Here is a 24,633-nt window from a genome sequence, read left to right on the forward strand (position 1 = left end):
ATCAGTCATCATTTTTGAATCCCAGCAAAATTGTAGATAGCCAGAAAATTTCAGCATGTGCCAATAAGGAAACATATGAGTATCTGTGTGCTGGCCCCACGTAAGAATCAACTAGACCTAATGTTCTATGGTCAGTTCAAAATTCTAAGTTCTCCATTAAGGATGTGTCTGGGCCTTGAGCAGAGATTAGAGCATACAGCATTCCTTAGCATAATTCAGAAGGATAGGCAGAGGATCAGTGAAGCAGAGAGCCATTTGTGGGCTTTATTTAGGTCAGGTTCACTCCAAAGGCTTTAAACAAACAGGAAAAAAGTGTGGAGGAAGGTAGTATAACTGTATTAGATCTCAAACTGTCTTTTAAAATGGAAATAATCAAAAACAATCTGGTATTGCCTAAGAAATAGAGTGGTGGATTAGTGGAATAGTTTAGATACATGTTACTTTATAGCAAATAGCCATAGTAATCTAGTATATGATAAATTCAAAGATTCAGGCTTTAGAATAAAAAACTTATTATTTGACAAAAAAAATTTCTGGGAAAACTGGAAAACAGTGTGGCAGATACCAGGTATAGACCAATATCTCATATCTATAGCTAGATGAGGTCAAAATGGGTACATGATCTACACATAATACCAGCATCAAATTAAGAGCACATGGAATGGTTTATTTGTCAGATCTATGGATAAGGAAAGAATTTTAGACTGAAGAAAACATAGAGTGCATTACTAATTGTAAAATAGATATTTCTGATTATATAATACTTAAAAGATTTTGCACAAATATAACAAATGCAACCAAAATTAAAAGTAAAACAGAAGACTGAGAAAAATTTTATGAGCATCTCTGGTAAAGGTCTTATTTCTCCAGTATAAAGATAACTGAATCAAATTAATAGAAATACAAATAATTCTCCATTACATATATAACCAAAGGATATAAACAATTTTCAGACAAAATAGTCAAATCTATAGTCATATGAAAAAGTATTTAAATCACTATTGATTAGATAAATGTAAATTTAAAAATACTCAGAGTACTCTGAGGTACTATCTGATACCTATCAGATTGGTTAATATGACAAAAAAAGGAAAATGAGCAATGTTGGAGGAAAATTGGAACATTAATGCACTAGTGGTGGAGTTATGAACTGATCTAAACATTCTGAGGAGTAACTTGGAAATATACTTAAAGAGTCCTAAAACTGTGCATGACTTTTGATCCAATGATACTACCACTAGGCCTTATGTGGCTAAGAATTGGAAATTGAAGGGTTGTTCATCAGTTGAGAAATGTCTGAACAAGCTGTGGTACACGATAGTGATGTCATATTATTGTGCTATAAGAAATGATAAGCAGCTAGATTTCATAAAAATCCTGGAAAGATTTATATGAATTGATACAAAGTGAAGTGAGCAGAACCAGGAAAATATTGTGCACAGTAATAGCAATATTGTATGATGAAGAACTAGGAATGACTTACTATTCTCAGTAATACAATTATCCAAGACGATCCCAAAAGGACTAATGATGAAGCATATTACCTGCCTTCAGAGTAAGAACAGATATTGTCTGAACACAGACTTAAGCATGCTATTTTCCACTTTTTATTCTTTTTATATTCGTCTTCTTGTACAAAATGACTAATATGGAAATGTTTTACATGATTTCACATTTATAGTCTATATTTGATTGCTTAACACCTCAAGAAAGGGGAGAGGGTAAGGTAAGGAGGAAGGGACAGAATTTGGAATTCAAAACTTTGAAAAATGTTTTAACATAACTGGGGGAAAATAAAGTTATATATGCATGTGTGTGTGTCTGTATAAATACATGTATATGTGTGTAAGTGTGTATTTTCAAACACTTGTCCTAAACGCTGCTGCAGCATTTTCAGTTAACTCTCAATCCCAATGATCTTTGATTAAAAACTATGATGGTAGAATTTTCACTTTGCCTGCAAAAAAACAGAGACAAAGCCATATCTTGCCTCCCAGGGTTTGCTATATTGTTAAAATAATCTTTGCAAATTGCTTTTTATCAATTTCAATACGCTATATAAATGCTTTCTATTATTAATTATGATCATAATAATAATGGTAATAATAATATAGACTTAAAATGTGCAAGGTACATTTGAGCCTCATAATATTGTCATGTGGTAACTAATATGTCTTATTATCTCCATTTTTTAGAAGATGAAACTGATTCTCAGAGACAAAGTGACTTACCTTTGCTCATATGGCTCATAAATGGGAGATACAAGATTTTAGTCCAGGTCTTTCTGCTTCATCAGGGTGAAAGATTGTCCTATAATAATATTAATAAACATTTATATAGAACGTACTATAGACACTGTGCTAAGTGTTTCACAATTATTATGTCATTTGATCCACTCAACAACCTTGGAAAGTAAGCGCTTTTATTATCTCCATTTTACAGTTGAATAAATTGAGGTAAACAGAGGTTAAGCAATTTTCCTAGGGTCACACAACTGATAAGTTTCTAAGGCTCTATTTAAATTAAGGGCTTCCTGTCTCCAGATGCTACATTCTCTATACTGTTCAACTAGCTGTCTCACAGAGTCAATCACACTTTCTTCAGTAGTTACATTTTCAAGTGTACAATTTCATCTCAGAGAAGAAGGACCATCCAACACTTATGTTACAAGTTGGAATATGCTGTGTCTCTTGAAAGAAGCTGAAGTTGAAAGTCAAAAAGACTCTGAACAATATAAAAATAGAGCAAAAGAAGTATTTTGGAATTCCTAGTCTAACACTTATCTCCTTTACCACAATATATCTAAATAGTTACATGTCTGAAGCTCATCCATCCTCTCTCATCCTTTTATTAGAAACCCTTTCCTTTTGCTCAACAGAATAGTTTCTAATGTCAGATAAAATCAGAGACACAGACAAAAGATAGAAATCATTTTTTACAGTAGAATTTTTCATCGATAGGTAGCATAATATATTTGATAGGAAAGTGAGATCAGTCACTAGGGCTGCAGTTCCTCTTCTGACACCTGATGTGTATGTATGACCTTGGATAAATCATTTCACTTCTGAATACTCTCAGGCAACTCTCCAAGACAAAAAGTTGAAGAAAATAGTCCCATATGTATTTGCAGAGAAAAGTCCTCATGAGAAAGTTACTACTACTGATGGAATCAGAGGTCCAGTTTTAAAAACCTCTATCTTTCATTGACAAAGAGGGATTACTGCTTTGAGACTTATTATTAGAGATAACAGATTTAGCAGTTCTGTGAATATCTCACTTTATTTTGTGTAATCAATGCATTATTAATACTATAATTGGGGGAAATGGATTGTTGCCAGTTGATGTGCCACAATATATTTCTTTTATCTTTTCTTTTTAGTTTGTAGAGGGAAAAAAAAAGCATTTTCATAGCATAGTACAATAATTTTAAAAGGACGATTGCATATGAAACTGCAGACCTATTATATACAACTTACCATTCCTTTTAAATATATAATAAAGTTATTATGTAAATTTCTTTTTTTGTTGTTGTTTTTTTCTTCCCCCTCCCTCAGGGATAAAATGTATTTCTAAGGAATAGGATTAAACTAATTAAAATAATGTGAATTAAGATGATAGCGCAAAATCTATTGCATAACTATGGGCAATGTGATCCATAACACACAAGGCTCACAAAGGATTGTTCATTTTTCCTTCTACAAATAAAAATAGAGGTTTTCAGCACTGGAGATATAAATGGTGAAAACAGGGCTAATTCTTTCAGCTCCCATTATTTAGAATGTCCAGTATAGTGAGTTGGACCTTCATTTGCCTTTACAAAGACTTAGAACAGACAAAACAAAAGAAATAACAAAACCAAAATCGTTATTCATTAATTATGTAATGCCTCTCAGGTTCAACATCAACTTATCTTCATATGGAAAGGGGCAAAAGTAAATGTTTATATGTCAAAAGAGTGCTACTAGGTGTCAGCGTAAATACATAAATAAGTAGAAATATTCACTAGATGTAAATTTCTCTCAATAAGCTATGCAAATGGATTACTAAAATACCCCTACTGCTTATCAGAGTAGTGAAGTTTAAAGGCCTAGAGGTTAAATATGTATATTAAACAACAATTTTGGAAAATTAGCTCTAATACCACACAAAGTTCCTGAAATGTCTGTAATTTCCTAAATGGAATTGCATGCTTTGGATTCTGTTATACATCAAGAGAATCAATTATTAAACTACTTAAATTATAGGCAGTTAGGTAGTACAATGCATAGAGTACAGGGCTAGGAGTCAGGAAGAACTGGCTTCCTATTTGATCTCAGAGACTTACTCACTGCATGGACCTGGGTAAGTAATATAACTTTGATTTCCTCATCTTTACAATGGGGATAATAATAGCACCTATCTCCCTAAGACAATTCAAATGAAAGGAATTCAGTTTCCTGATGTGGTGATAGTAGACTGTCCAGGATTCCCAGGCATACAACAATGAGGTCAGCACAATGGTTCTGCAGACCTTCAATTTGGTAGTCAGTTTAACAACTCTTCTCTCCCAAACTTTTCTTCACAGACTCCCAAAGGCTGAGCTAGCTCTAGCAAGGCATACATCAACCTCATTGTCAATATGTACATCCTTAGAAAGGGATTGTACCCCTACCAAGGTAAGTGAACTTATCCACAGCACTCAAAACTTCAGCATTTGTTGTAACTATGTATGGATGGTGTAGTGTGTGTTCGTCCTTTGTTGCCAAAAAAGACTATGCCATGAGAGAAATGATGACATGACTTGCACTTGACTTTGTTTTGAGTGAGGGAGGGCTGTGCAGGTCACCAGCCTCACTTCTCCTCCAGAGCCATCTGAATCCAGTGACCAGATATTCATCAGGATGACTGGAGATGACCCAGGATGAGGAAATTGGGGTTAAGTGACTTGCCCAAGGTCACACAGCTAGTGAGTGTCAAGTGTCTGAGATAAGATTTGAACTCAGGTCCTCCTGACTCCTGCACTGGTACTTTATTCACTGCACCACCTAGCTGCCCCTGGATGGTGTGGTGGTAGCTAATGGAGCGCCTGTGTTTGCTTGGTGTTAATTGTTAGGCCAGAATTAGCATAAGCAGCAGAGAATAGATCCATACCTTGTTACATCTTAGCTTCAGAGGCTGCATAGAGTGCACAATCATCTAGAAACAGCAAATCATGCACAAACACTCCTTCCATTTTGGTCTTTGGTTGTAGTCTTTTCAAGTTGAAGAATTTTCCATCAGCTGACCTTGGTTCATCCTCATTGAAAGCATTTGACAATATAACTGAAAACATCATGCTAAAAGGCATGAGAGCAAGCACACAGCCTTATTTCACTCCACTGGTGACTGGGAACACAAGAGCATTGTCCATTATCCAGAATACCTATCTCCCAGGGTTGTTGTGAAGATCAAGTGAGATAATAATTATAATATTCTTAGCATAGTGTCATAGATAATTTCCAGAAAGTAAATGTTATCCATAATTAACTAAGTGGCAGGGTAGATAGAGCTGTGGACCAAATGTCAGGAAGACCTGAGTTCAAATTTGACTTCAGACATATTGTTCAGTTGTATAGTCATGAGCAAGTCAATTAACCTCCTACTGCCTTCATTTCCTCATCTGTGAGATGGGGATGATTATAACACCTGCTGTCTAGGATTGTTCTGAGGATCTAAATGTTAATATTTATAAAAACACTTTGCAAACAGCAAAGTACTATACAGATTCTAGTTATTTTTATTGGTAATATGAATGCATTATTCAATGATGAAAAGGAGGATGAGGAAGACGGACAATGTGAAGTGAAATAATTAATAGATATTCCACTTGTGGGTCACCAGAACTTTCAGCTGCATGCGATTTTGCCTAAGTAATATAAATTAGTATTCCCAGTGCTGTAATATAACATGTAAAGACATGATTAAAACCTAAGGAAATATTGAGTAAGAAAAGTTTTCTGTTTTTCAGCACAACCTAGGTCTAAAGCAAGTGCTCTGAGTGAGACAAGTGCATACATAAAATACAGGTATATTCATTTTTCAATTTATATAGATTAACATTCCATACTTTTTAAAGAAATGAGAATAAAATTGAAAAGTAAAAGTAGTATTCCATTTTATAAACTGTTAGAAAGTATTTAAGGAATTACATTGAGATTCATGGTTGGAAATTTATTCTTTTACAATAAAAGCCAGAATCTATGACATTTTAATTGCATCTTAGTCCCAGAGAATAATTAAGAAGATACACCCCTTTTCTTTCCTTAGAAAGATGAAGAACCATGATGCAGAATGTTATATAAATTGTCAGATGTGATTCCTTTGTCTGCTGGTTTTTCCTGTTTCATTTATTTATCTATTTAACTAGGAAAGGTTATCTTGAGTGTGTGATGGATATATCCATAAATAGCTGTGGTATTTAAAAAAAATAAATAAAGCTTCAATTTAAAAATTCTCTTCTAAAAAGTCAAGAATTAGGTGTTTTTTTTAAGAATAATGAAATAAAGCAATATATTTCTAAAGAGTTTACCAGCTCCAGGTTACTAGCTAAGCTATGCTATCTTTAATTTGTAAGTGGCTACATATCCATTTTAATTTTAATGGTGTTAAACTAAAATCTTTTCTAGAGAGCTTGGAATAGATGTTTGGGGTCTTGAAGAGGCTACTTTTGTGGTTCATCTCTTTCAGTAGTGTCTAATAAATCTCATTGAAAACCATCCCGTAGGCTGTTGATACAAACTTAGTTAGATAATGAATAAGTAAAATATTTAAAAAATTAAACAAAAGAAAATCATGAATTATTGACTGTGCTTGCATTGTAGGCAGCAGTAAGCAATAAACTGTGCTCCTGAAAGGCAGATTTAATGCTCCACATTTGTCATCTTCTATAGAGCATTTGATCAAATCTATTGCACACACAGTTCCATTCACTGAAAATCAACAGGGACTTACAGGAACATTTGCAGTAGTTTGAAAGAGCTTGTACTATGTTACTTATGAAAAATGAATGGATAAATACCTTTTACAACTTTCCTTTTACAGTACACTACTTTGCTAGTGGGGAGTATCATACTTTGACTTCGGACATGGGTCATACTTTTACAAAATTCAACCACAAGGTAATAGTTTAATTCTTAAAATGTTCATTTTACTAACCTGTATTGCCAAAGAAAGTAGTGGAAGGTGAAAAAGTTCTATACATATAAAAATATTTATATTAACTCTCTTTGTAGTAGCAAATTGTTACAAGCTAAAGTTCACCCACAAATTTAACAACAGTTGACATATTACTATATAATATAATTAATAACATAGAATATGGTTTTACCATAAAAATTGATCAAGGAAATGATCAAGAAAAATTCTGGAAAATTTTGATAAATAACATGAACAGAACCAAGAGAGAAATACTATATGTATGTGTGTATGTGTGTGTCTGTGTGTGTGTCTGTGTGTGTGTACCCTACTCCTGACACAGAGGTGATGAAGGAATCAGAAACATGTCTTTGGAAGTGGTAACTATGGGAATTTGATTGACTAGACTAATACAGTGGTCTTCATTCATTATTTGTTTGCTTGTTTTCCAATGGGGGTAAGGGCTTCCCCTTCATGAGAGAGGGGAAAAGTCTGATAGCTTGCTAAACGAAAATGATACAAGTCAATTTAAAATTTCTTAATAAGCTTTAGTCTTTCACTAAAGTTCAATTCTATTGTTCCAGGGAGAAAAGAAGTTAATTCTGAGAATGAAGTCCCAGCAGAAAGAAATCTCTGGTAGGTGTCAAACACAAACATACCTGTGTGCTGTGTGTCTATTGACTCAGCATTATGTTACATTCATAGTGACAGTGACTTATCATCAAAGGATTAGTGATGAACTTTTCCAGCATGGCAACTCAAGAAACATGGAGGGTTGTCATCTGCTCTGCAGAAGGAGTATCTATGCCAATAAAATCTTCTACTTTTCAAATTATCAAATTTAAATATAGCCTAATAAAATTTTATAAAAGTAATTGAAAATTATTTCTATAGTAGCTAAGAGATTTCCACACTGGTGCTTCGGCAGGAATTAGGAGTAGGTCACTGGGTAAGGTTAGGGAGGAGAGTGAGCTAGTCCCAGATATATAAATTAACCTGGCTGGCTGTCTTATCTTTAGGAAATGTTTGTAATTAGGACAATGCCTAGAATAGAAGAAGTGCTTGTTGACTGATTGGTGGATTGGTTTATTATATTTTGTAAGCATTTTATTTTAAGAAATATGTGCTGATCAAGTTTTCTTGTAACTGGGTCAAACAGAACTTAATGAGCATCATCAAGAGACCATTAGTTCCCCCCAAAATTTACGGTAATCTCAAATTATTAGGTGCCCTTATTCAGGACACATTTGGGAAGGGTTAAAAGAAGGATGCTATGTCATGGGAATGGGAAAAGGAAAGATTGTACTTTGACACATAAGATATCCTACAGTTCTGAAAGTTGGAAGGAATCAAGCTCTCCTTTACAGTGTAATTCTGTTCCCCATAACTGTTAGCCCAAACTATATAGTAAAAAATAAACAAATTACCAGTTAAATAAACCCAAGTCTCCTGTATGCTGCTCCTGTCCTAGGAAATCATAGACAAAAATGTGCTCTTTTAGCAAGACATAATCCACTATGAGGTAGAAAATTTACTTTTAGTGAAGAAAGGAGCTGTTTCATCAGTTTCAAATCCAAATCTTTAAGTCTTACCGAAAGATTCAGTATATTAGATCATTGTGACATAGCCTACCCTGGCCATAGAAATGACATCTACTTCTAATCCCATTATTACACATTTGAGTCACCACATATTTCAATGCTTACATGGTAGAATTCCAAGTCTTAATATCACCCTGCTTCCCCATCTCCTAATTGGAACATGTTGACAATGTTCACCAACCCCTCTCCCATCCAAAGAAAGTAATATTTAGAATTAAGAGCAATACTTGAATGTGCTCTTTCTGGGGAAAGTATAGCATAACCATACACGCCATTCTATGTAGCATATATCTGATAATGTCACTAAGAATCGTCAGCCTTCTTTTAGCTGTAACTATACACTGCTGGATGAATATTGAACTTTATAATTCATTCCAACCTCTGGATATTTTTCCTAAAGAATACCTTCCATTCAGAGCTTCATCTTTTCTTTAAGTAGTTGATTTTTAAAACTCATATGTAGTAGTTTAGAGTTATGCTTTGTGATTGGCATCTTATTCAATTTTGTTCCTGTGATATTCTGTCAAAATATTTCTAGGTCTTAATTTTATCATCTGATTATCTTTCTATTTTTCTATCCTGTGCCCTCATGCTTGTGGTTTTGTGTATGTGTGTGTATACATATACATATATTCAGATACATAGATACAGACAGGTTGATTGAATTTTCCTTATTCTTGTTTGTTAAAAATACTTTTATTCATGTCTTTTGTTTTCATCATACCCATTTCTTAATCTATTACTCTTCACGTCACTATCCTGTAAGGATTCCCTCATAACACAGATTTTTAAACGAAAGAGAAAAAATGACAGTTGAATTAAACCAACCAACACATCAAGTACATCTTAAAGTATCTGCCACATTTCATACCTATATTCCCCCACCTCTGCAACAAAGAGAAGTAGGTACAATATCTCAGCATTTTTTGCTAGTTCCAAATTTGATGAATAGGTAATTAACTTATGAAATTATTAAATGGGGGCAGGCACACTTAACTGTTTTGGTACTTTTCAGAAAGAGAGAACAGTGACATCAGAAAACTTCTCAGTCAAAAAGGCTGTAAGGGCAAAGGGCACAGATAGTATAAAGATAAGCGCTGAAAAGATATACAGAGGCAGAGAGCATGAGGACAGCGGATGCAGTGGTGAAGGATGGAGGGGGAGAGGCAGAGAACATCACTCACGTAACCATAGATTAGAGTTGGAATCACTTGACAGCATCGACCTAATAGAGACAAAAGAGTGCTGGGAATGGGGCTAGGGCTGGAGGGAAGGCAGGAATTTGAAATTTCATTTTTATAGAGTTTTGAGGAAACAGGCTAAACTATGATCTGCCCCACATTTAGTTTAATTGACTAACATAGCTACATCATATCAAAGTTGTCAGTAAAATTTTACAGTTAAACTTGTTAATTACCATCACCTCATTTATCAGCACCATTTGGCATTCTGCTGGTTTTACTGTGAATGTCTAGAATTTGTCTGAGACTTACAAGTCCTAGGACGCAAAGGTCCTGATAGCAAAAACTAGATAGTTTCCTCTGATTCAGCACATATTATCAGGAGGTGAGTTTAAGTAAATACATAACACAAATTGTAAATTCTGTTCCTTTGATCATTGGGACAGTTTGTAAATGACTTCTAGATTTCCCTTTATAATCTTCCTTCCTACTATTGACACTTTATATTGACTACTTATAAACTTAATTATTATACTAACTTGTATGGAGTGAAGTGGTTAAGGGGACTAAAATAATAGAGAACTTTAACAGACTTTGTTAATATTGTTAAACAAAATTTATTATCACTTTTTTCTTGCATTATTTGTTTATACCTTTAAAGACTTTGATACTTGTCCACTTAACATAGGAGCTCATTGAATGGAATGTATATACTTATAAATAATAGAAGTAGAGCTCTAGCCCCACTGGAGGATATAGATTTTTCTCCATTTGGAGATGCCTGAACTCCAAGTTAAAATCCCCCTCTAATCACTCTAATGACTTGTGAGATTTTATGCATCACATATCTATACTGCAACACTAAAAGAGTGAAATTTCTACATATTGGTCTTTGTAGAAGCTATCTTCCCTCTGCTTCACTCTGACATACACTGAAACAAATCTCTCTAATTTAATTCACTAAATGTTTATTAAGCATATGTCATGCTTTTGGTATGAGAGGTAGCATGACATAAGCGAACAAGAGACAGTTTCAGACCATTTATATATGTATTATATGTTGTATATTCTGTATCTCCATATGTGTATAAAATATAGAAATGTGTACATGTGAATAGATGCACATGTCTATCTCCCTAATATAGATGTACATGTCTATGTACACATATATACATACACATACATGTATATATACTTATATATATACACATTACACACACACAGAATATTCAGACTGTAAGGTGAAAAATAACACAGTCCCTGAATTCCAGAAGAACAGAATTTAGTAGGGAGAAAAGAAATCAATGTGAAACTAACAGCACAAGTTCCTTGGGAATATCTGGGCCATGTGAGAGAGGTAACTCTTTACCTGGACAATCCCTTGAGATCAGTCTGGATAATTAGAGCAGGTGCCATGATAATGGACCCTCAATGCACTAATAGAATTTGGGGTCATTGTTTCCTATTCCATTTCATTTGGAACAATTGGCTTGGTGCATGTGTAAGTGAACCTTGGAATCCATCTCATTCCCTTTAAGGGATGGTAATGGAGTATTAAGTAAATTTCCAAAGTGAAGCCACATGTTGAAAGCCAAATGATACATTTTCCTTCGTAATCTAATTCTGAAGGAAATGCTAGAAGAAAAGCAAATCAAACATATTAAAGTATATACAAGAGTATTTTATTTTATTTATTCATCTATTTTAATTCATTCATTTAATTATCTGTTTATGTATTCATTTGTTTGTTTAAAGAGAGCACTGCAAAAAAAAGCAGTAAATTTCGCATGATGCTAATTGAAGTCGGACTGTATCCCACTGAGGGAGCCTTCAGCAGTATAGCTCAAGTGAGCCATCAGGCTTTTGTAAAATTTCACAAAATACACACACACATACACACACACACACACACACACACACACACACACAAATAAATAAATAAAAAACTTTCCCCCTCCTTGTTAATTGAAAGAATTTAAATGAAGAACACAAGTCATGCCTTTTAATTAGTGTTTAAGTTCCTGAGGAGAGTTATACAGTTGTTTCTTGAACTTTTCTCTTGTACCTAATTAAGTATACCAAAAAAAAGATAGAAAGTAAGCATGCATTTACAAAAATGTTAGTGCTAACCACATCAATGTTTATCTATGATTAGGGGAACATTTCTACATTTTCCTAGGGATTAAGATGTTAAAATAAGTATTAAACCATTTCCAAGTTGTGAATCAGTTGAATTTGTCATCAAAGCTTTCAAATATAACCCTTTAAATGCCACTAAAATATCTTTAAGATTTCTTCTGCATTTCATGTAAGCAGTTCCTGTTCTTAAACCAGTTGATTTTCAAGGTAATTTCTTAGATCATTTTTTTTTGTTTATAAAAGCTACAAGTAAGTCAGAAGAACTAAACCAAAACTGCGTTGACTCAGAGTTTAATTGGGGATTTGGAAGGAAACAGTGAGGCAAATTTGACATGCAATATCCAAATTTATTTTGGCTAAAGGAGCAACATTAATAACTTCTGTCTAATGACTAACACATAGAGTAGGAAAAATAAAAATTTTCTATCATTTGAAAAAAATTCTAAGTTTAAAATAAATATATAGTGTATATTCATATACTCTAACCATATTTGTGTCAGAGAACAAAATATGTCAAAAACAAAAAGAAAATATGGAGCTTCATTCTATGCTTCCATGTCTTCAAAATAGTATGGCTAATACATTATGCCTAAATCCCAGCATCAATCTGTTGAAACAAAGATCCCCTTTATATGCTGATGAGTGTGTAAAATAATTTATATTTAAGAAAATCACAAAATGTTTATTAGGCAAGCTCAGAATGTTGCTGGCAAATTTGAAGAAATACAAACTTGTATTCTCATTATACCCCTCTGTTTAGGTTCCTCCTCATAGGTCATGGTACACAGTAGTTTAGGATAGGTAAAGACAAAGTTTATGGAAGTGTGAACAAAATCTAGCACTGGGAAGATGGGCTGCCTGTCCTAATGCTCATCTGGGTATGAAGGGAACACATGTGGCCTGGTTTCCCCTTTGTATCTCCAGTGAAGATTAGGTGACAAATATGTGGCTCCTTGGTGGGAGAAATGGAAAATTGTGGGAAGAGGGAATTGGTTTTACAGTTATAAAAATTATATAATCCTAAGTTTCCGTAAAGATCTTTTAAGCTATTATAACTTGAATTCTGGTTTCCTTTAAACTTATCTCCTGTTTATAACCTCATTCCTCTAGAACTAAATGACCCCAGTAATGTTACTTTGCCTAATGTGTTTTGGCAGAACCAATTAACTGTGCTTGACATGGTATTCCTATATTTGTAAGCAAAGAAACTTCCCTATATGTATACAGGATGAATTTTTTTCAAAAAGTATTTTATTTTTTCCCCAGTTACATGACAAGAAAATTTTCAGCATTCATTTTTATAAGATTTTGAGATCCATATTTTTCCTCTCTCCCTTCCTCCCTCCCTCCCCCTTCCACTCTTCTGAAAATGGAAAACACTTTAATATATTTTATACATGTAAAAATACTTCCATATTAGTTACAGCTGTGAAAGAAGAAATAGATAAAAACACAAGGAAGAACACAGTAAGTGAAAAAAGTATGCTTCAATCTGCATTCAGATCTTTATCTGGATATGGATAGCATTTTCCTTTGTGAGTCCTTTGTACATGACTTGGATCACTGTACTGCTGAGAAAAGCTGAGTCATTCATAGCTGATCATCACACAGTACTACTGATACTGTGTACAATGTTAGAGGATTTATTTTTGATGAGGAAAACTATTAACCTTTCCAGAATACTGTCTTAGAGTTCAGTTTTCTAAAAGGTAATTCTTGATCTTGATCTCTACTAATGGCTTACCAGGACAGTCTTTAGCAGTTTCATGAACTGAACATAGCATCTATCTAGAATATTAAATTAAAAGATAGAATCACTAATGCTGGCTTTTGTCCTTTGTTCTCAAGGAGGACCAAAATGGCATCACTATGTTAGAGTCAAGCTTCAGTGTGTCTCAATGACTGGTCAGACCAATATGAACTGGGAATGTTCTACTATGAGTCAAGCACAAATATGTGAATATTTGAGGTAGATTCTCTAAATCTGTGCTTCTCACATTCTTTTGAGCTATTCCAATTCCACTTGCTCATAGAGTACAGCACCTTCTCTGATGTGGGCACATCATATTGACTGGTTCTGTGCCAGTGTCTCCCATGACACATACTCAATTCCACAGTTCTTAAGCGAGACCTTCATAGTTTCCCTAAAAAAGCAGGCCAAATATCATGAAAAACATGCTTTTCTATAGCATATGTGTATTTTACATGTATTTACAACAATTGTAACAACCTCATCAAAGCCAAATCCTTCCTTTATGTCATTAAGGGGAAAGTAGGGGACAGGAAAATAAGCAAATACCAGCAAGGCTGATATTATACAGTGATTTTTTTTTTGTGCTATGAAGGCCTGAAAGGAATTATGAAATACTGGCAAATGCACTCTAGCAATTGAGTTAATTGCTGACAATTGTGAAGTAACTATTCCTATACATCTAAGAAATTAATGAAAAGCATTGGGTGTTTGACTGTCCCTATTTAAGGCATTCATAATTATTAATTTTCTTAAGAGGTCAATAGACCTTTTATTGATGCTCCCGTTTTTAGGAATCAAAGAAAGGAAAGATATATATCAGAATGAATCAGAAATTACGACACTTCACTGGCTAAAAATGCTTCACTATGATAGCGCTGACCACAAAAGGGAGGAAAACCATGAGTGCACATGGAATGAGATGAAGATATGAATACTTTCATTATGTTATTTTATGCAAGTATTGAAGCTGGAAGTACCTTACTAGCTATAAAGAAAGGCTTCAGGATCTTTGATTTTTGTTAGTGGTGACTCTGAGTTACAAATCACACAACAATAAATTGGTAATCAATGCAGGATAATCCCATGAAGTAATTTTAGTGCCCATGCTAGTTAAATGAAATAAGAGAGGAAATCTTGGAGTTACTAGAACCTGAAGAAGAAAAGGTTGAATAACCTGAGTTCACTGAAGATCTTCATTAAATGCAAATTCCCCCAAAAACTTTTAATGAAGAAATAGATGAATAACATAGCACTTTAAATAATATTGGAAAGTTGATGGGCATATTTAGAATGGAATTCTCTTTTTTAATATATGTTTATTTATTTAATTTAAGTTTTCAACCTTCATTTCCACAAAATTGTGAGTTCCAAATTTTCTCTCCATCTCTCCTCTCCCCCCATCCCATAATATCATGTGTTCTGATTCCCCTTTCCCCCATTTTGCCCTCCTTTCTAACATATTCCTCCCCTCCCTTATCCCCATCTTTTCTCTTGTCCTGTAAGGCAAGATAGATTTCTATGCCCCATTATATATATTTCTTATTTTCCACTTACATGCAAAAGCAATTCTCAACATCCATTCCTAAAACTTTGAGTTCTATATTCTCTCCCTCCCCACTCATCCTCATTGAGAAGGTAAGCAATTCAACATAGGCTATATATGTATAGTTTTGCAAAAGACTTCCATAAAAGTCATGTTGTATAAGACTAACTATATTTTCCTCCATTCTATCCTGTCTGCACATTTATTCTATTCTCTCTTTTGATGTTGTCCCTCCCCAAAAGTGTTTACTTCTAATTACTCCCTCCTCCCATTTGCCTTCCCTTCTATAATCCCTTCCACTGCACTTGTCTCTTCTCTTCTACTTTCCTTTAGTGTAAGATATATTTCCATACCAAATTGGGTATGCACATTATACCCTCCTTAAGCCAAATGGGAGAAAAGTAAGCTTCACTTTTTCCCTCTCCCATCCCCGTTTTTCCTTCCATTTGAAAAGCTTTAACTTACCTCTTTTATGAGAGATAATTTGACCCATTCCATTTCTTCCTTTCTCCTCTCAATGTATTCCTCTCTCACTTAATTTTATTTTTTTGGATATCATTCCTCCTATTCAGCTCACTCTGTGCCCTCTGTCTAAAGTTGAACTGTTTACACTAGTATATGGAAAGTTAATATTTGTTACTCTTGAAACTTTTCTCAGTATCTGGGTAGCTGGAGGTATTTTATATATATATATATATATATATATACACACACACAGAGGAATATATTGGGAGGAAAAAGGAAGAAATGTAATGGGGAGAGGGAAAGCATCAAGACAAGCATGAAAACATAAACAGAAGGGCTTGCTTTTCAATGTCAAATTTTGTTTTCAGCTCTGGTCTTTTCCTCAAGAATGGTTGAAAGTCCTCTATTTCATTGAATGACCATTTCCCCCCTGAAATATTATACTCAGTTTTTCTGGGTAGGTGATTCTTGGTTTTAATCCTAGTTGCTCTGACTTCTGGAATATCATATTGCAAGCCCTTCTGTCCCTTAATGAAAAAGTTGATAGATCTTGTGTTATCCTAATTGTGTTTCCACAGTACTAAAGTTGTTTCCTTCTAGTTGCTTGAAGTGTTTTCTCCTTGACCTGGGAACGCTGGAATTTGGCTATAACATTTCTAGGAGTTTCTCTTTTTGGATCACTTTCAGGAAGTTACCAATGGGTTCTTTCAATATTTATTTTACCCTCTGCTTCTAAAATATCAAGGGAGTTTTCATTAATAATTTCATGAAAGATGAAATCTAGGTTCATTTTTTTGATCATGGCTTTCAGGTAATCCCATAATTTTTAAATGGTCTCTCCTGGAGCTATTTTCCAGATCAGTTGCTTTTTCAATGAGATATTTCACATTGTCTTCTATTTTTTCATTCCTTTCATTTTGTAATTTCTTGGTTTCTCATAAAGTCATTAGCTTCCATCTGCTCCATTCTAATTTTTAAATAACTATTTTCTCCAGTGAGGTTTTCAACCTCCTTTTCCATTTGGCTAATTCTACTTCTTAAAGCATTCTGCTCATTGCTTTTTTTGGACCTCTTTTGCCAATTGATTTATCTTACTTTCAAAGGTGCTATTTTTGTCAGCATTTTTTGAGTCTCCTTTGGCAAGCTGTTGAGTCACTTTTCATTATTTTTTGCATCACCTTCTTTTCTCTTCCCAATTTTTCTCCACCTCTCTTTCTTGATTTTAAAATTCCTTTTAGAGCTCTTCTATGACCTAAGACCATTGCAAATTACTTTGGAGGTTTTGGATGCAGAAGCTTAGACTTTTAGATCTTCCTCTGATGGTATGCATTGTTCTTCCTCATCCGAAAGGATGGAAGAAAATACTTGTTCACCAAAATGTAGCCTTCTATAGTCTGATTTTTTTCCCTTTTGGGGGCATTTTATCAGTCAGTTACTTGACTTTTGAGTCCTTTGTCAAGAGGACAGTATACTCTGGGGACCTGTAATTTCTCGGTTGCTCCAAGGTGTCACAAGCAAGGGAGAGGAGCTTACTCCTCTCCTGGCCTGAGCTCTGGTCTGGGAGCTACCACATCTTTTCTGCCCAAGATCCTCTGGAAAGCCTCCATGAGCTCCACCACACCAGCCAGTGCTCCTCCTCACCCTAAGGCCCCCATTCAGAGCTGAGATCCAGATCAGCTGCTCAATTTCCCCATGGTCTTTAGGAGGAAGGCTCCAAAAATAGATGCTGCCACTGCAGTGGCTGCTGCTAGTGGGGCCAGACAGTGTTCCCTTCTCACCCAGGGGAAAGAACTTTCTCACTTACTTTTGAAGCTGCTTTTGGTGTTTGTGGGTTGAGCAATCTGGGAACTGCAGCTGCTGCTGGGGAACCAAAGGCCTGCTTCAGCCCTGTCCTTGCCATGCTGTATGGCCAAGGCTGAGCTACACCCCACTTTGTGCCTAGTACAATAGATATTTTCTATTGGCCTTCCAGGTTCCCCTGGACTGGAAAACTCTTTTGCTCTGTTGTTTTGTGGCTTCTGCTGCTCTAGAATATGTTTTGTCATTTTTTACAGGTTTTTTATGGGCTATGGGAGGGAGAAGCTTCTACAGGTCCATCCTTCTACTCCCCCATCTTGGCTCTGCCCCCTTAGAATAGAATTCTTAAAGGCCTTTCTTGAATTTGGAATTATTAATAAAATTTGAAGACGAAATATAACAATTTTTAAAAGTCAATATCAGTTATAACAACTATAGATGAATACATTCTCCAATATTATAACCATGAATGACAGAAAATGTTGCAATATTTCTAGTCCTGCATACAATAGTATATGCTACTGCTAGTGACACGGTAAGAAATGTGGAAATATCAAAAAATACCTCTATCATACACTTCTATGGGAAAAACAATATGATGTGAAAGAGTTAGAATACTCATTGAAGTTTTTTGAAGTTCAGAATGCTGTGTTATCCAGTAAATACACACACACACACACACACACACACACACACAGATTTTTGCACTCCATCTAACCCAAGTAAAAGAAACAACAAAAAAGCAATCAAAAGAAAAAAGAATGAGAAAAGCAGAGAAGAAATTATAGATGCCCTTAATTGACAATGAAAAGCAAAAGTCAATCTAAACTGATGTCAGAGATCAAAAGAGAACAAAGAACAAAATAAAAATGTCAATAGCATTCAAATAATTTATGACAAAGTAAAGAAATCAAACTGGAATGAAAACTCTCAAAGAATGAGAATATGGAAAAATCTGGTTATTTACATGATCAAATGCATTTCATTGTGATGAAATACAATATAGATAAAGAAAGAAAAAAGATTGTATATGGTGAATATAATGAATAATTACATCACAAAGATGCAAGCTATAGCTTCTCTACATAAATGGACAGAGACAGGTTTGGACAAAACTCATAATTGTTGACTCAAATGTGTTACAATGGCAAATAATTTACTAAAGCAGTTTCATGGCTAACCAAAGAGGGCTGCCAGCAACCCCTAAAAATATAGATCAATTTTATGTTTTTGTATTTTATAAAGCATGCAATAAATTTGTATCAACAAAAGCAGCAAAACCTGTAAAAACAAGAAAACAATGCATTGACTGAAGAGTAAAATAAGGTGTTTCTAAGTCCTAGATGTATCAAGAGTAACTTACTATTGTTAAAAACAATTAATGAATAAAGCTCCTAAAGCACTTAAACATCCATACCACTTTAGCAATCATTACATAAGATTTTATTTCAAATACGTAAAATAGGCCAAAATGCAGTGAAAATGTTAGATTATTAAATGTCCACATCAAAAACTAATCTCTATTTAAAACATGTCGTCAGTACAATGAATGTCAAGAACAACTCATATAAAAATGTGGCATTTTTTTTTCCACAGAAAAAGTTTGAATGTATTGTGTTTTTACTGAAAGTTGATTATATTAACATCTCTCCTAAATGGAAGTAGGCTTGACTCATAATTTAAAAGGCTTCTACAACCAGAATTTCCTATGAATCACATGATATACATGGTACAAGAAGTTCAAGGTTTTACCAAAGAAAAGCTTGAAATTGCTCATTGATCCACTGGATTGTTACTCTATTTATATAAAAATATCATTGAACTTCATATGTAGAATCTTAAAAAAAATCTTCTCAAAAATTCCAAGGAAATTAAAAAAAAGTTTATCCAAAAGGATTCTAGAATTGTTGATCTATACACATTATACAATGAATTGATGGATATCACTAAAGACTCAAAAAATTTAGCATCTGGCAGTAACCTAGAATGAAAACTAAGTGAATAGAATTATGCCACAGAATCTCTGTATTCTTTATATACTAATATATGAAAAATTCTCATACTACAAGTGCAAACCTCAAAATTATCCTTGAGAATTTTACAAATAAATGGTGCAATAATAAGTGTACTATTATAAGCAGAAATGTGACCCACAACTACCTCAACATAACTTTGGTTAATAATATTGATGTTACTTTCAAACTTTAAAATTCTATAGATGTTACCTGTATACAAATTAACCATTTAAAAAGATGAAATTTGGAAATATTTTAAGAAAATAATAATATTAAGACCAAGAGACCATGAGCATAATTTATATCTGGAAAGATTAATATTTTCTCACATAAAAGATGAAGAATATTGATATTTCAGAATTTCTGTTAGTTTTTTTAACCTTTCAGAAATCCTATGGTATTAATGGTATTAATGCATGATATGGAGGTTGGAACTTGGAATCAGGAGTCTTGCCTTCCAACCCTGTCTTATATGTATTAGCTCTGTGACCATGGATAAACTATTGAACTTATGCCTGTTTCTTCCTCAGTGAAACAAATGAAACAGACTAGAAGACCTTTAAATTCCATTTTACCTCTTACTCTACAATTCTATGATCTCATTATGCAGTTATAAAATCTTTACAATAGATACTTACCAATGTAATTTTCTAATGCAACCAAGAGTTAATGAAGATTATGAAATGGCCAAAAGGAATGAGAAGGCTCTATTATTGCTGACAGTAATGTGAACTCCACCAGAAATATGTAAACCTGGAAACATTGAACCCATGGATGAGTTATGAATTTGTTTGTGCAAATGGAGGGGCCAAGGTGCCAATTCAGAATGAGGTTGTTTCCCATAAATTATAGGTGAGTTATCTGCAAACATTTCAGATTTGTTAATCAACATGGATTATGAGAATAAATGGTAGAAACTGTGAAATGCATCACTACAAGTTCTAAAAGTCAGGCAATTTTCATATGTTCATCAAGAAACAACCTAGTTTCTAGAACAATCCATTAGATTTTTTTTTTTTTTGCAAACACTACAAATGGCATTGAGTTTGATGATCACCACAACTTTGGCAGGTAGATACATTATTATCCCCATTTCACAGATAAGGAAACTTAAACAAACAGAGGTTAAGTGACTTGATTAAGCCCATACAGATAGTGAGTGCCTTAACGGTAGATTTGACCTCAGGTTTTACTGATTTCATATCTAGTGCTTTTATCCATTATGGCACTTAATTTCCTAGGCCAAATTTCATGCTACAAAAACAGGTATTAAAATATTCTTAAGAATTCAACAGAAAATAAACCATATGAGAATTACATCATATGACATAAAATTTTTCCCCGATGTTACCCAGACATAACATTGATCCATAAAAATTTAAGAACAGAAAGCTTAATCTAGGTTACTATAATAAATTCTCATTATCTCAGTGCAATATATTTGTTTGGAAGCAATAAAGTTCATGTGGGAACAAGATGAGAGACAAGTAATCCCCATCATCTTTCCAGTTATTGAAATGTGACAAAGATGTTTTCAGTGAACCATGAGCTTAAATCTCAATACTCGCGCATAACTAAAAAAGTTATTTTAGTTAATAGTTAATAGTCCATAGAATATTTAATATAAAAGAATCATAGCAGGAAAGGTTTTAGTAGGAACATATATTAAATGAGGAAAATGGAGTTCAGCAAGGTAAAGATATTTTCCCAAGACCATACATAATTTTAAAAGTATCAGAGATAGGATCTATATCCTATTTCTGTTGACTTCAAGTCCAGGATTGCTTTCACCAACAATTTTACATGTAAAAATAATCATTTATATTGAGGTGATCCTATTTGATGTCAGTAATGATCCCAATAACTTTTCTCCCCTCACCCCTGTTTCCTATACTTCCTATCTGTTTTTTAAAGTGAAAATCAATTTCTCCCACTTTCAGGACTTTTTTTTAAATTCTAGCCATTCAGTAATAGCATAACAATATGTTAATTTACTTTTTTGGTACTTTTTTGATTATTTCCTGTTGTGTTGATTTATATATGGGATTCAACATGATGAAAGGAAAGAGCCATTCAAACTTTTAAAATTGTGCAGTTACTCATTGCCTAAAAGAAGGGGCATTTAATAAATGTTTATTGAGTTCAATTGAATATTGATGTTGTTCTTATTCTTCAGGAATCAGCTTGGATGCTACTGCCTGTGAAGTCTTCATTTGATATTATAGAACATTATGCTCTTTTTGTATAATTATTGCAGTCCAATTTTTAAAATTTATCTTTGAAAATACCTAACCTCCTCATACTACATTACAAATTTGTTTGCAACAGACACTTGACATCTCTCCAGTTTGCCACAGCAAAGTAGGATGATTTTGGAGTTGTTAAATGAATGAATAAGTGAATAAATGTTTGAGTGAACTTTCAGTACTTGACCATGGCTCTTGACATTGGCACCATTGTTGCAGAGCTCAACACCAGGAGGTGTTATTACTTAACTATGGCCCAAAGATTTATAATTCAAAGGACTTTGGGAATTATAAAAACAAGCAACCACCACCACAAAATGAGTTCATGGACTTAAGGTCTGTGAAGTCTACTGTGACCCGTTTATATCATCAATAAAGTCATTCAGGACCAATGACTATCTAAATTTATATAGGTTATAATGATCACAAGTGTTCTTATCATTTATCTTGTTTGATATATCAAAGGCCTCACAACTAAAAGTGGATAGAACTGGGGCTAAAACCTAGGTTTCTTAGGTCTTGATATAAATGTTCTTTTCATTAAACTGCACCAACTCACTTAATAGTCTGCATATCACTCTATTACATATTTTTAGGTGACTAGATGATTATAATTAACAAACTCATTTTTAGACACAATGTCCTACCTAAAGAAATGAGATATTTGAGAATTTCAGGCAAGACTCACAGAGAAGATATTCTGGAGAAAATATATAATTTGGTCCCCTTATTTATTACCAGGTGGGCACTGTCTGTTCTACCTAAGCATAAGCCTGGATGTGTGCAATAATTGGACATGATGGGGACCTTATTAAACAAAAGAATTAGGAAAATCTAATTGCAAAGGACTAGACCTCAAACAATAATAGCCTACAAATAGCATTTAAAGTCACAGATTTATAAAGTTATTAAGGATTTATAGGTGAATTAAATTAAAAATTTGTGCCTTTGTTTTCTGCAATTATTACTTTTTTGGCCATGTACAGAAATGGTTAGCAATATTAGGAAATTCATTTAATTTCATTTTAGCGATTGCATGAGATCAGATGGACCAATTCATTTCTTCTGTGTAGCGGGAAGTGGTCGTTTTTAGTAAGCATGATTAATTTATGAATTAAATGGCAGTGTGGGAAAGGAAGAAATAAAAATGAACAGAGACTTCCATTTTTACATGTACATCAAAAAGTTACAAACCTACCAAAGAAAATTCTATGATAGTCATACTACCTTTTGACTAAGTTGACTGGCCCTATGTTTCTGGAAGATGTATGTCCTGCCTCTGTAACTACATGTTAAGATAATAGAAATTCATTCATTCATTCACTTGACTAACGTGGAAATATATTTAACATGTATAACCTATATCAGATTGTTAACTGTCTCGTGGAGAGAGGGTAGGAAGGAGGGAGAAAAAATTTGGAACTCAAAATCTTATAAAAACAAGTTGAAAACTTTCTTTAAATGTAATTGGAAAAAAATAAATTAATATTTTAAAAAATTATGCAGGGTTTTTAATGATCTTAAGGTGCTTCTCAGTGAAAGGAGTAATTTTTAACACAAACATCCCACCCACACTACATGGCAGCAAATATTCCTCCAAAGAACAAGAGTTTAGTGACCCAAGGTCAATAATAAGACACAGGGTGGGGATAAACAGGTAGAAACATATTACCAATAAGGAACTATGCTCAAGATGTATCAAAAGTAATATTATTTAAGAAATATATGTTCAGGAAAGTGAATGGACCAGCCATGAGGAAACATGGACAGATAATGGAAGGATAACCAGAGTGCTCCTCTGGTACTCACAACATACAAATATGTATGAATATGTGAATGAAAAATCATTTATTAAGTTCTTACTATTTGGCAATCACTGTGACACTAAGGATAGATACACAACAAGTATGTCTCTATCCTCAAGAACTTGATATTTGAGTGAGGGAGGAGTCAAGTCCACTAAGAAGTGTTTTAGTTTTGGAGTCACAGGGAAGGTGAGTGGAATTCAGGAGTTGATAGACAAATCCATTCCAACAGCAATGGCAATATTGATTTAATGGTAGTTCTAGAAATGGAAGGATGATTCAAGGTGGCAGGGAGGTGGTGGAGAATGGAAGGGAGCAGGCAAAAGAATTCTTAAGCAAGACAGATGTCTAAAGTGTAAAGTGACTCAAGTCATTTAGATATGGTGACCTACATGAGACACATCACTCAGGACAGCTTGGGTCCTAGGCTTAAGGACCAGGCTTAAAATAAAGCTTCATTTAATTTGATTCAATCCTTTACAGAGGATTTATGGAATTACATGGAAAAGAATTAAACAGCATAGGACTGTATGGGTGGGTTATGTTCTGCACTTCCAAAGGGAATTTCTAGCTCAATGAGCATCAGCAGAAACAGAATTTAGGACAAGAGGTCAAAAGACCTGAATTTGAATTGTCCCTCAGAGATAAACTTGAGTAGTCTTAGACAAGTCACTTAACCTCTCAGCATTACCTTCTCACATGTAAGATGAAAGGTTTAGACATAATATAACCAAAGGTCCCATTTAGTTTTAAATATGTGCATTTATGACCTTGTGAATCCATTTATGCATTTAAATATAAAAAAAATTTGGTATATATATATCTATAGTTTTGGGTATTGAAAAGATAATTCTTTATCCAAGGAAACCACTTTGTGAGATTTGCATATATGTATTGCATTTTTATCTTCTCTATATATTCTTTAAATATAATTCC

This window comes from Notamacropus eugenii, chromosome 2, assembly GCF_028372415.1.
Source record: "Notamacropus eugenii isolate mMacEug1 chromosome 2, mMacEug1.pri_v2, whole genome shotgun sequence".
NCBI lineage: Eukaryota > Metazoa > Chordata > Mammalia > Diprotodontia > Macropodidae > Notamacropus > Notamacropus eugenii.